This window comes from Macaca fascicularis, chromosome 14, assembly GCF_037993035.2.
Source record: "Macaca fascicularis isolate 582-1 chromosome 14, T2T-MFA8v1.1".
Lineage (NCBI taxonomy): Eukaryota > Metazoa > Chordata > Mammalia > Primates > Cercopithecidae > Macaca > Macaca fascicularis.
The window spans coordinates 74428749-74441524 of record NC_088388.1 but is presented as its reverse complement, the minus strand read 5'-3'; positions in this window follow the sequence as shown (position 1 = coordinate 74441524).

Here is a 12776-nt window from a genome sequence, read left to right as displayed (position 1 = left end):
GGAATCAGAGATTACTTTCACTCAAAGCCCCCAAGGAGTCTTTGAATCCAGCTAAGGAATCTTAACATATCAAAATCTCAGAGTCGAAGGATTCTGGAATAAATGTATTAAAGACTCAGAGCTGCAAGGCATCCCAAAAAGGCAAGCACCCAGCACCTCTAAGAAGAGAGAGCTTACCTCCTTCAGAGGCAGCCCCACATTCTTTTTTAGGACAGGTCTGATTATTAACAAAACCTTTCACCTGTAATCCAGCACTTTGGGAGGCTGAGGCAGGTGGATCACCTGAGGTCAGGAGTTCAAGATTAGCCTGGCCAAAATAGTGAAACCCCATCTCTCTAATAAAAAGTATGAAAATTAGCCAGCTGTGGTGTCATGTGCCTGTAATCCCAGCTACTCAGGAAGCTGAGGTGGAAGAATCGCTTGAACTTGGGAGGTGGAGGTTGTAGTGAGCTGAGATGTTGCCACTGCACTCCAGCATGGGTGACAGACGGAGACTCCATCTCAAAAAAAAAAAGATAAATTCTTGTTTATCCAAGGAGAACTCCCGGGTCCCAGGCCAGACCCCACTCTCTACTCTCACCCTCACATTGGCCCTCAGGCTTCCTTGTGACTTGGTCAGGAAGCTGAGGGCAGGGCAGAAACAAAGAGTGCCCATCAATGCTGGCAGAACAGAGGGTCGCCTGGGTTTTCAGCAGGTTCAGACGTCAAAATCCCGACAAGACTTCCTTCCTCTACATTCTTACATCTCTTAGCTCTTTTAAGCTTCACCAACACCTGAGGGGGAGGCTGAGAGTGCTGTGACTGTCCCATTTTGAGGGATAAACCAAGGCTCATGCTGTTAAATAGACCCAGTATCACGAGAGGTCACAGGAGAGAGGATCTGCCTTTACAGACAGCAAAGCTGAGGCCTAAGGTGGGCTGGGTCTGAAGGCCCAACCCCCACTAACCTCCCAGAAGCCTCCTCTGTGGCCCATCCCGCTGCTGCACTATCTCTGTTATCACCCTGTATTGTCAGTGAACCGTCACTGGAGACTTTGGAAGGGCAGGGTCTTTTCCTTGTCACTCTGAGTCCCCAACTCCAGCAAAAGGACAGTATGGAAGAGGCACTGGGTAAGCACAGCCGGCCAGGGGATGAGAAGTGGCTGCTCTGAGTCTGTGCCCCTAGCACAGCCTCCCTGAAGAAGGAAAAGCAACCGGCTCCTTTAAATTTCAAAGATCAGCAAAAAAAAAAAAAAAAAAAAAAAAAAAAGTCAAGAGCCTTTGCCACAATATTCTTAGCTCTGAGCCCAGCCCAGACTGACTGTGGCCCTTCCCCCACATTCCAGGCAGAGCTTTCTGGAAAAAGCACTCTTTTAGCGGATGGGGGAGAAGAGTCTGATAAGCAGAGAAACTCTCAAGCATTTTGTCTCTGGACTCCTCCAGTGCCTCGCTTACCTGCAGGAAGTGGTCCTGGTGCCTGGCACGTGGAGGCTGGCTGGAAATCCTCTGGGTCCCTAGGTCCCGGGAGGTGTGGAGAGCAGGAAGTAGAAAACCATCAAATCCAGCGGCATCCACACTATACAGAGAGGAAAACGGAGGCCCAGAGAAGGCAGAAATTTACCCAAGGTCACACAGCAAATCAGAGGTGGAGCTGGACTCCCAGCCCTCTTTCTCCCACAGTACCCTCTAATGACCCAGGGGGTATGTAGGCCCAGTTCTGCCAGGTGCTGTGGAAACAGCTTTCTTTGGCCCTAGTGGCTAGATTCACTCAGTCTTCACCCCATAGAATCCTAGGAGAAAAACTAGCATGTCCTTTAAGTGTGCAACATATTCACATTTATTATCATATTTATTCCTTTTAGGTAAGGAAGAATGTTCCCATTTTCAGCATGAAGAAACTGAGGATCAGGGAGACTAAGCAATAGCGTCAAGGGCACACAACAAGCCAGAGTCAGAGCTGGGTTTTGAATCAGGTCTGTTTATGCCATATCCATGGGAAGGCAGGGAGTGGATGAGAAGGAAGTGACATTTATGGGCTATTTTGCCACTGCCAGGCCCTGTGCTGGGCACCATCAACTGTGTCTCACTTTTAATTATAGAACGTTAATCAGAAGGAAGTTTAATCCCCTTCTTTTTACATTGGTATAAAACTGGAGCCCAGAAAGCTCCAACTGCCAGTCCAGGGTCAGCCCCCTCCCTCAGGGAGCCAGGCTGCTGTAGGCAGCTCTTCTTTGAGATGCTGTCCAGGAGCCAAGAATGTGCTCTCAGCCCAAGGCATGAGTCAGGAAAACACGATTTCTGTAATCTCGGATTCTCTCTCTCGGAGCATGGGGCCTTCCATCCAAAAAGGGCTGTCCTGCGTGCTGCCACGTTGGAGGGTGGGCAGCCGGTCCATGTGGGGATGGGTGGGCACATGATTCCTCCCCTCCTCCTCCTCCCAGGGCAGGCCCGCCCCCACCCCTCTGCAATCCTGGTGCTGAGCAAAGCCACATAGGAACTCCAGCGCCTTCACCCACATGCCTGGCACAATACCCAGCAGACACAATCCCACTGACACGCTATATATACACAGGCGTGTGTGCACCCACACACATGTTGCACACACATGGCACTTAAGCAGTCTCTTCACACAATCCATGTACACACGTCTGTGTAACTCCAGTAACCCAAATGCACCCCACCTGCCTACACAGGTGTTTGCTGGGTATCGACATATGCACAGGCTCATGTTCCCTGCCCCCTCTCCCAGCCTCCCTCTCTCAGGCTTCCTCTGGCAACCCATGCAACCAGCTCCAGTGCCTGCAAGACCAGGCCTGAAGGGCTGGTGGGATGGAGGATGTGTGTTAAGTACAGTCCTGCCTTTCCCTTCCTTTCTTGTTCTCCTGTCCCTTAGGTGCTGCTGAGCCTGTAATAATAGCGATGCCCAGGTGGGCTGCAGGGCTGTCCTCCCTTGTCTTAGCATCCCTGACACTCAGAAAAGGGACTCCTGAGCTCTGACCACCCCCCACACCCTGCCAAACCAGCTATAATCTGCTTCAGCCCAGTGCAGCCCTGCTGTGCTATGGAGTGCAAAATGCCCTCACTTGGGGGTTAGGAGACCCTGCCCCAGGTCTGCCACTCCTTGGCTATGCGCCCATGATTTAAGTTCCCCCTTTGTAAAATAGGACTGATACTCTGCAGGGTGATGAGACACACAGATAAAATAATGAATAGGAGGGGATGTTATGAACACTAAGTGATGTTAGGATCTCCACTCCGCACCTCTGCTCACATCTTCACCAACTGGTCAACTCTTACACAACCCGTAGACGCGAGCTCTGACCATTCCTGCCCTGTCCTCTGACCATTCCTGCCCTGTCCTCTGACCATTCCTGCCCTGTCCTCTGACCATTCCTGCTCTGTCCTCTAAGCGCTATCCCATCAGTTCCTCTCACACCTCACCTTGCACATACACACGACGCTAACAAAGGGCTGTGACTGGAGTGGGGACTTCTCTGAGGAGGAACAGGCAGAGGATAGTAGTCTGGCAAAGCAGGAGAAGCCCAGCCTGGGAGTCAGGAAGTCTGTGTTGGGATCTGTCCCTGCCACTGTTCATCGGTGACCTTGGAAAGTCACTGCACCTCTCTGCACCTCAATTTCCTCATCTGTAACATGGGATATGAGCAGGGTCTGGAAGAGTTTGAAGGATTCCATTTTAAACAGGAAAAAGATGTGTACACACGCCTGGCAGGAGTAGAAATTGGTACATGCTTTCTAGAAGGTAGTTGGCACTTTTAAATAAAAATATGTTATTGAATAATTCCCTGCAACATTGTTTATAACAGCAAAAATTGGAAGCAACCTAATTGTCCAACCATAGGGGGTGGGAATACCATGAAGCCGGAAAAAAAAAAAAAACGCCAGGAAGTTCTTTATGTCCTGATACTGAATTTGGTGTTAGACTGGAAAAGCAGTGTGCAGAGCATACGTTACCTATTCACACATTTTCACAATTTAAAATTATTCATGTTCTTTTGGAAAAAAAATCAATTTTTAGAAACTTCACTAAAGGAAATGATGTTTAAAAATATGAGCATAGATGTATGTAGAAGAATGTTCTTCAGAACCTTGTGTGTAATAACAAAAAATTAGAGAGAAGGTCAATAAGGGATGAAGTATTTGCAGATGTCAAAAAGGGGAAAGCTTGTTGTAATCCCCAGGCACAAAAAGATCGCTTGGTGGATTGTTGGATAAAAAATAAAGCCGTTTATGAAACAACCTGTTTACGAAAATTCCATGGGAGAGCTGCAGATATCTGGAAGAATGTTCACATTTCACCAAAAAGTTAATGCTGGTTTTGGGGTGATTTTCACTTAATTTTTTAAACGTTTCTGCTATTAAAAGATTTGGGGTTATTTATTTAGAAACAGAATCTCACTCTGTTGCCCAGGCTGGAGTGCAGTGGTGCAAACACTGCTCACTGCAGCCTAGATGTCATGGGCTCAAGCGATCCTCCCACCTCAGACTCCCAAGTAGCTGGGACCACAGGTGTATGCCACCAAGCCTGGCTAATGTTTTGATTTTGTAGAGACAGGGTCTCATCATGTTGCCCAGGCTGGTCTTGAACTCCAAAGGCTGAAGCAATCCTCCCGCCTTGGCCTCCCAAAGTGCTAGGATGACAGGTGTGAGCCACTGCACCCGGCATTGGATTTTTATTGAATGAATGTGTATTATATGTAATTAATACAAAATATATAGGTATACAAAATATTCATAGAGAAAGGCTACAAAGAAGTACTCTTACATGGTTTAATAGTGTTTATCTTTGGAGATAGAAATATATATCATCTTTATTTTCTTTTATCCGCTTCTCTGAACTGTTTTCAATAGCATATATTACTTTTATAGTTAGCCAAAAAAAAAAAAATCAACCAACTTGAAACACACAGAAGGGTATCAAGCTCCAGCCTGAAGGGGGCTTGTCTGAGGGTGGCTGGGGAAGTGGTGGTGCTGAGCCGGGGGCTCAGAGCTACTGCACTGCAACCCTGGGGAAGGTGGGAGGCTGGGGCTGTGGCTCCTCTGGCCAGGTCTGGCATTTCCCACCAGCCCAGACCTGCTGGCTTTAGGCCTCAGGTTAAAGAGCCAAATCATGGTAAGATTTCATGGGATGCAGCCAGGGGAGGGTAGGCATGAGATCCCACAGAGGCCACCATGGGAGGGGGTACGTGTGAGTAAAGCTGTGGAAGTTGGTGACAGGTCATCCTGCGTTTTTGCTTCTCTGCTGCTGCATGGAGAGTGAAAGAAGGAGGCCAGATGAGAGAATGGCTCGGTAACCTGGAGAGAGATGCTGGTGCCCGGACCAGGCAGGGGACTCGGGCTGGAGAGGGCCCAGTGGTGGTGGGTTGGGCACGGAGGGCCTGGGAGAAGGGGGAAGGAGGACTCTCTGGTGCCTGGCCTGGAGAACAAGTGGCAAATGGTCCCTTTCCTGCAGTGAAGACTCTGGGGGAAGGCAGTGAGTTCTGGGGGAAGCTGGTGGGCTCCATAGACTGGAGACATCAGGAGGCTATAGTGTCTGTGAGTCTGGTACTTGGGAGAGAAGGCCTGTCCGGAGATGACAATTTGCAAATCATGGTTATAGGGGAGTAACTGAAAGATGCCACAGGTGAAAGATGCGGATCAGAGCAAGCACAGAGAGCCTGAGGAGAAGAGAGGCTGTGGAGAAATGGGCCCACGCCAGGCCAAGGGGTGACCCTGCCACCTCCCAGAAGGGAAACCAAGGCTGAGCTGGCAGAGCCACTAGTGGGGGCAGAGGCACAGAGGGAGGGCCATGCCCCGGGCGATGGAGCAGCAGTCCCCTCCTCCTAGCTGAGAACTGAGGGAGGACCAGGCGGCTGCAGGGTGATGGTAGTGGGGTGGGCTGGACCAGTGCTGGGGTCTGTACACTCGGCCGGGCCCCATTGGCTGTTGGGACCAGAGCAGGCCCAGGGACAGGCCGAGCTGATGCAACGTGGGCCTATCGTTGCAGGCCTTGCTGAGGGGATGCAGCTGTGCTGGCTGCTGCCCAGAGGTTCCAGCAGGGAGGGGGCTGGCTCTCAGGGCCGCCTAGAGCTCTGGGACTGCAGCCCAGCCAGGCCCAAAGGCTGTCTCTTCTGGGTCTGCTCTGACTCAGGAGGGAAACACGCCTTTCATGGAAGCACCCAGCGCTGTTGGCTGGGTCTGTGTGTGTCTGTGTGCCCATGTGTGTGTGATGGGGGAGGAGCCCATAGCTGATGCTATATACACAGCTGTGCTTCACAGGCTCAGCATTCCCAGGGCCAGATGGGGAAACAGGGGAGGGGAGCAGCTGGCCACCTGCCAAGCCCAGGCCTCTGGCTGAGCCCCAGCTCCTGGATTCCAGTCTGTGCTCAGCCTCTGACTCTACACCTGACATTCAGCAAGTCCCTGATCCCTCTGAGCCTCAGTTTCCCCATCTCTTGAGTTGGCACAGAGTTGTGAAAAAGAACTCAGAGGCTGGGAGCTAGAGTGGGAAGGGAGTCCCCAGGGAGCACAGCTGCCTGGTCTTCACACCAAAAGCAAGCACAGGAGAAAGGGAACGAGCGTTTCCTAATGCCCGCGGTGTGCCAGGAGCTCCTGCGTTTTCTATTAATTCCCATCACCCTGCTATGAGGTAGGCATTTTCTCCCCATTCTGCAGATGATGAAACTGAGCCCCAAACAAGCAGAAATTATAGAGGTGGGTTTGAAGCTAGCTCTCCTTGCTGGGGTCTGGGATTCTGTGCACAGCAGCCACTGGGCCATACCTGCAAGGGTGTCAGAAGGTTTGTGCTGGCGTCAGTGTCGCCAAGGACTCCAGGAGCCACCCACATTTTGGGCACTGCTTAAAGTTGATTACTTTGTTAACCTTCCCCAGGCCCCAGGCAGAGGCTTTAAATTGTTAGAACAATGAAGAAGGGAGAGCTGGATAAACACTGGCCAGGGTTGAGGGAGTCCTGGGACATAATTGGGGTAAAGGACTCATCAGAGCATAGGCTAAGGTTCAGGAATTCATAGGCAGCTTCCTCCAGCTCCCTGACACAGGGTCCCTAGAAGACTAATGATGGTGGTGCTGAGTGCTACAAAGGGTCTGTCCCAGACGCAAATCTAGACACCAAGTCTGGTCCCCCGAACAATTCAGGGAGCGAGGTTATTGGAGCAAGGCTATGAGTCCCTGAGGTGAGGAACTACAGAGCTTGGCCTGAAGATGGAGCTTGGCACGGTTTGTGCAGGAGCAAGCAGGTCAACAACAGGCCAGCATCACAGGTCCACAGGACTGGCCCAGCCCCACGCCAATGCCAGGTGTCTGCCCTGCCACCTAGGGTGAGGCTGGCTCTGCCATGGTGCCCATGGGTGGTGGGATGGGGGATGAGGATGTCTAGTGCCTACAGAGCTGGCTCTGCCACCGCTGGGCATTTTCCGAGATGGAGTCTTGCCCAAGGATTACCCCACAGAAGTTTTACCAAGGAACTTCTGGAGACAGAAGGGCTTGACCCAAAGACATCGTGTTGACATAAAATTCCAAGCACTGGGAGACCACTCATTCTCTCTCAAAACCCACTTTTCCTGAGCAACTGTTCCGAGCCAGGCCCTATTCTGGAACACAGAAGCAAAACCAAATCTACTTCCTTAAACAATGGGACTCACTCACACCAGGTGCTCAGGAATGTGACGGAGGGGAGGAAGCAGAAGAGCTCTGGACTGTAGCCCAGCCAGAAGAAGCCCAGAAGTACCCAATCCAATGTGGGAACAGGGGTCAGGGAAGACTTCCTGGAGGAGGCTGCCTAAGGTTGAGAAGTGCACACCAAGCAGAGAAGACTGGGAATAGGGTGAGGCAAGTGAGGCACCTGCCTTGGGGGTGCAATTAATGAGAGCACCAAAAACCTCAGTCATCAAAGTAAATCACTTTTCATGCAATATTTCAAAAAATCTAAATCAATGCAAAAATTCTATGAGTAACAAAATATCACAATTTTTTTTTTTTTTTTTTTGAGACAGAGTCTCGCTCTGTCGCCCAGGTTGGAGTGCAGTGGCGCGATCTCCGCTCCCGGGTTCACGCCATTCTCCTGCCTCAGCCTCCCTAGAAGCTGGGATTACAGGCGCCCGCCACCACGCCCGGCTAATTTTTTTGTATTTTTAGTAGAGATGGGGTTTCACCGTGTTCGCCAGGATGGTCTCGATCTCCTGACCTCATGATCCGCCCGCCTCAGCCTCCCCAAGTGCTGGCATTACAGGCGTGAACCACCGCACCCAGCCTAAAATATCACAATTTTAAATAAAGACAGGATCAGGGCCAACCTCATGGGTGTTCAGCCTGTGCAGTCTCACAGACCCTCCCACGTGGTTCTACGTTTTACTATTGTCATCCTGCAATTCTTTTTTTATTTTTGTATTTTTTTGTAGAGATGGGGTCTCTCTATTGCCCAGGCTGGTCTTGAACTCCTGGGCTCAAGAGATCCTTTGGGCTCAAGTTATCCTTCCACGTTGGCCTCTCTAAGTGCCAGGGTTACAGACCTGAGCCGCTACCCAGCCGCTGCAATTTTTTTTTTTTTTTTTGAGACAGAGTCTCACTGTGTTGCCCAGGCTGGAGTGCACACTGCAACCTCCAACTCCTGGGTTCAAGTGATTCTCCTGCCTCAGCCTTCCGAGTAGCTGGGATTACAGGAGCCCGCCACCACACCCAGCTAATTGTCGCTGCAATTCTTAATAAGTTTTGAGGCTGGGCACGGTGGTTCATGCCTATAATCCCAGCACTTTGGGAGGCCAAGGCAGGTGGATCATTTGAGGTCAGGAGTTCGAGACCAGCCTGGCCAACATGGTGAAACCCCATCTCTACTTAAAATACAAAAGTTAGCTGGGTGTGGTGGCACGTGCCTGTAATCTCAGCTATTTGAGAGGCTGAGGCAGGAGAATTGCTTGAACCCAAGAAGTGGAGGTGGCAGTGAGCCGAGGTCATACCACTATAATCCAGCTTGGGCAACAAATAATAATAATAATAATAATTTTTGAAGAAGGGGCCTCACAAATTACATTGCCAGTTTCAGACAGGATTAGTAGCATGGACGATGTCAAGCCATATTGGAGCCGGAGACAAAAGGAAAAATAAAAAAGTCCTTATTTAAAATGTGGTATTTGGTTCATCATGGATTTTTTGCATTCGTTTTGATTTTTTAAAAATATTAAGTGAGGCTGGGCACGGTGGCTCATGCCTGTAATCCCAGCACTTTAGGAGGCCAAGGAGGGCGGATCACGAGGTCAGGAGTTCAAGACCAGCCTGGCTAATATGGTGAAACTCCGTCTCTACTAAAAATACAAAAAACTAGCCGGGCATGCTGGCGGGCGCTTGTAGTCCCAGCTACTTGGGAGGCTGAGGCATGAGAATGGCATGAACCCGGGAGGCGGAGCTTACAGTGAGCCAAGATCATGCCACTGTACTCCAGCCTGGGCAACAGAGCAAGGCTCCGTCTCAACAAAAAAAAAAAAAAAAAAAGAGGCCGGACGCGGTGGCTCAAGCCTGTAATCCCAGCACTTTGGGAGGCCGAGACGGGCGGATCACTAGGTCAGGAGATCGAGACCATCCTGGCTAACACGGTGAAACCCCGTCTCTACCAAAAAATACAAAAAACTAGCCGGGCAAGGTGGCGGGCGCCTGTAGTCCCAGCTACTCAGGAGGCTGAGACAGGAGAATGGCCCGAACCCGGGAGGCGGAGCTTGCAGTGAGCTGAGATCCGGCCACTGCACTCCAGCCTGGGCCACAGAGCGAGACTCCGTCTGAAAAAAAAAAAAAAAAAAAAAAAAAGAAAATATGATTAATCCTGATTACTGAGATTTCTGGTGCTCCTTTTAGTTTGCACTTGTCTCACCCTAGTTCCAGCCCTGGAAGAAGGCGAGGAGAGGAAAGACACCGTGGCAGGGGGAAGAGCAGGGCAAAGGCTGGCAGCCCAAGTGCCAAGGAGAACTGGCACGTGAGGTGCCAGGAAGGCTCTGGGGAGCAGGCAGGGCCTTCAGGCCCCTCTCAGGTCCCACTGACACTTGCTGGAGAGGCAGTGTCTCCCTGCCCCTCAAATCACCATCCAGAACCTCGATGCCCATCTGCAAAGTGAGATCCATGGTTCCTTTCAAGCCTATCTTCCTCTTCCAGGTAGTTCCGAGGAACAACGACAACAAAAAGACTGTGGGTTGGAAGTGGCCTATAAACTGGACAGCATGTGCCCAAATTCTGTGCCAGGTGTCACAGCAGTTCCCACAGATCTCTGCAGCCCTCCAGGCCTCACTCCATTCTCACGATTCTGAGGCCTCCCTCCACCAGCCAAGGCACCCCCTTCCCTGCCCTCAGTGCACATAAGAGAAAGTCAGAGGAAGGAGCCTTTCTCCTTCAGGAGCCTTTACTCCTTCACTCTTCCTTTCATGCAACAAAGATTTTTTTTTTTTTTTTTTGAGATAGAGTTTCCCTCTGTCGCCCAGGCTGGAGTGCCGTGGCATGATCTAGGCTCACTGCAACCTCTGCCTCCCAGGTTCAAGCAATTCTCTGCCTCAGCCTCCTGAGTAGCTGGGATTACAAGTGCCCACCACCACGCCCAGCTAATTTTTGTGTTTTTAGTAGAGACGGGGTTTCACCATATTGGCCAGGCTGGTCTTGAACTCCTGACCTCGTGATCCACCCACCTCGGCCTCCCAAAGTGCTGGGATTACAGGCATGAGCCACCGCGCCCAGCAGAGATGTTGTTGTTGAGACGGAGTCTCACTCTGTAGTGCAGCGGTGGGATCTTGGCTCACTGCAACCTCTGGCTCCTGGGCTCAAGTGATTCTCCTGCCTCAGCCTCCTGAGTAGCTGGCATTACAGGTACGCACCACCACGCCCGGCTAATTTTTGTATTTTCAGTAGAGACAAGGTTTCACCATGTTGGTCAGGCTGGTCTCAAACTCCTGACCTCAGGTGATCTGCCTGCCTCAGTCTCCCAAAGTGCTGGGATTACAGGCGTGAGCTACCGTTCCTAGCCTCATGTAGCAAAGATTTATTGAGAACCCACAATTTACCAGGCACTGTTCTAGGTACTGGGATAAAAAAGTGGGCAAAACCAGACCTTTGCCCTCCAGGAGCCTGGTGTGCCGGCGAGTGGAGACAGGCAATAAACTAAGAAAGAAATGTGATCATTTCCGATAATAATGAGGGCCAGTAAGAAACGGAAACAGTTGTTGTGGGTAAGACTACTTTACACCAGGCAGCCTGAAATCTGAATAAGAAGCTGTAATCATTTCCTGTGGCTTCTGTATCTAGTACCACACACTTAGTGGCTTCAAATGATACAAATTTATTCTTTTATGGTTTTGAGGTCAGAAGACTTAAATGGGCTAGCAACTCCTTCTAAAGACTTGGGATGAATCTGCTTCCTTGCCCTTTCCAGCTTCTAGAAGCCACCCACATTCCTTGACTTGTGGCCCCTGCCTCTACCTTCAAAGCCAGCAGCATGGCAGTTGCCAGTCTCCCTCTCTCTCCGATTTCTCCTTCCCTTATCACATCTGTTTCTCTGACTCCAGCCCCCTTGCCTCCCTCTTGAGATGGACCTCCCTGATGACACTGGGCCACCAGTAAAGTCTCCCTATTTCAAGATCCATAATTTAATCTCACGTGCAAAGTCCCTTGTACCATGCAAGGTAATGCACTCACAGGTTCCAGGGAGTCAGACATGGATGTCTTCGGGGAGCCATTCTTCCTCCAACCAAAGGAGAAGGGAGACCTTTATGGTGGGAGCGGGGGATCCCAAGCAGAGGGAGCTGCATGGGCAAAGGCCCCACAGTTAGAATGAACTAGGCATGCTCTAGGAATAGCAAGAAGGTCAGCCTTCTAGAAAGTAATGCTCCAGTTAGCTTGATTTGCATCAACAACATTCGTGAGGCCAATCCCATCTCTACTGACAAATGTTCTACAGTGTGCGTCCAGGAGCCCTGCAAGTCCAGGGCATCCCCTTGGCATTTCAGGTCATCTCCTGCATCCTTCTGCTTCTAGCTGCCAGACTCTTCACATACTTAGAGCAAGAGCCCTGGACACTTGAGGAAGGTGCCTGCCTGGGCACTCACCTGGGCTGGTGCCAGGCCGACTCTGGTGGAGGGGTGGGCCCAGCCCCCAGTACCTGAGTATAATTCTGCTCTTTCTTCCCCACTGAAGGCCAGGATTGTGTGGCTAAGGATGGATGGGGGCAGGAACGCTAGACCTCAGGCAGTGGCAGGAGCTGTCAATGGCCATATTGTTAGCTCTGGGCTGCGGCATGGAGGCACCAGGGTAGGGCTGAATGAGGCATCTGTTTGCTAGGTCAGGACGCCTAGGTCAGGGTCTCTCTTGGGAGATGCCTCCTAACCCCAACTCTGTCCAGACCCTGCCATGTGGCTCCCTTGACATCTCTGGTACCCACCCCTCAGGGACCACAGCTGTAACTGGCTGGCTCACTGTAAGGTTGGCTGTCAGATGGTGGTCTTCTCAGTTAAAATGTGAGCTCTCCACATAAGCCAGGAACTGTCTTCATCACCACCAAGTCCCAGCAGCCAGCAGCCAGCACCCAACCCAGGGCCTGGCTCAGAGAAGTTGCTCCATACACGCGTGCAACGAACGGAGGAATGGAGAAATGGATGAGAGAGACTGGGCCACCCTTGCTTCCCCTGGTCACCTCCTCCATTGACCACTGCACCCTCCTGCTCACTAGGCCTCCCTGCCTCTGGTCTCTCTTCCCAGACACTCTTCATTTTAACACACCATCTAGTTAAAACCCTCCTGGGGCTCCCTGAGACCCC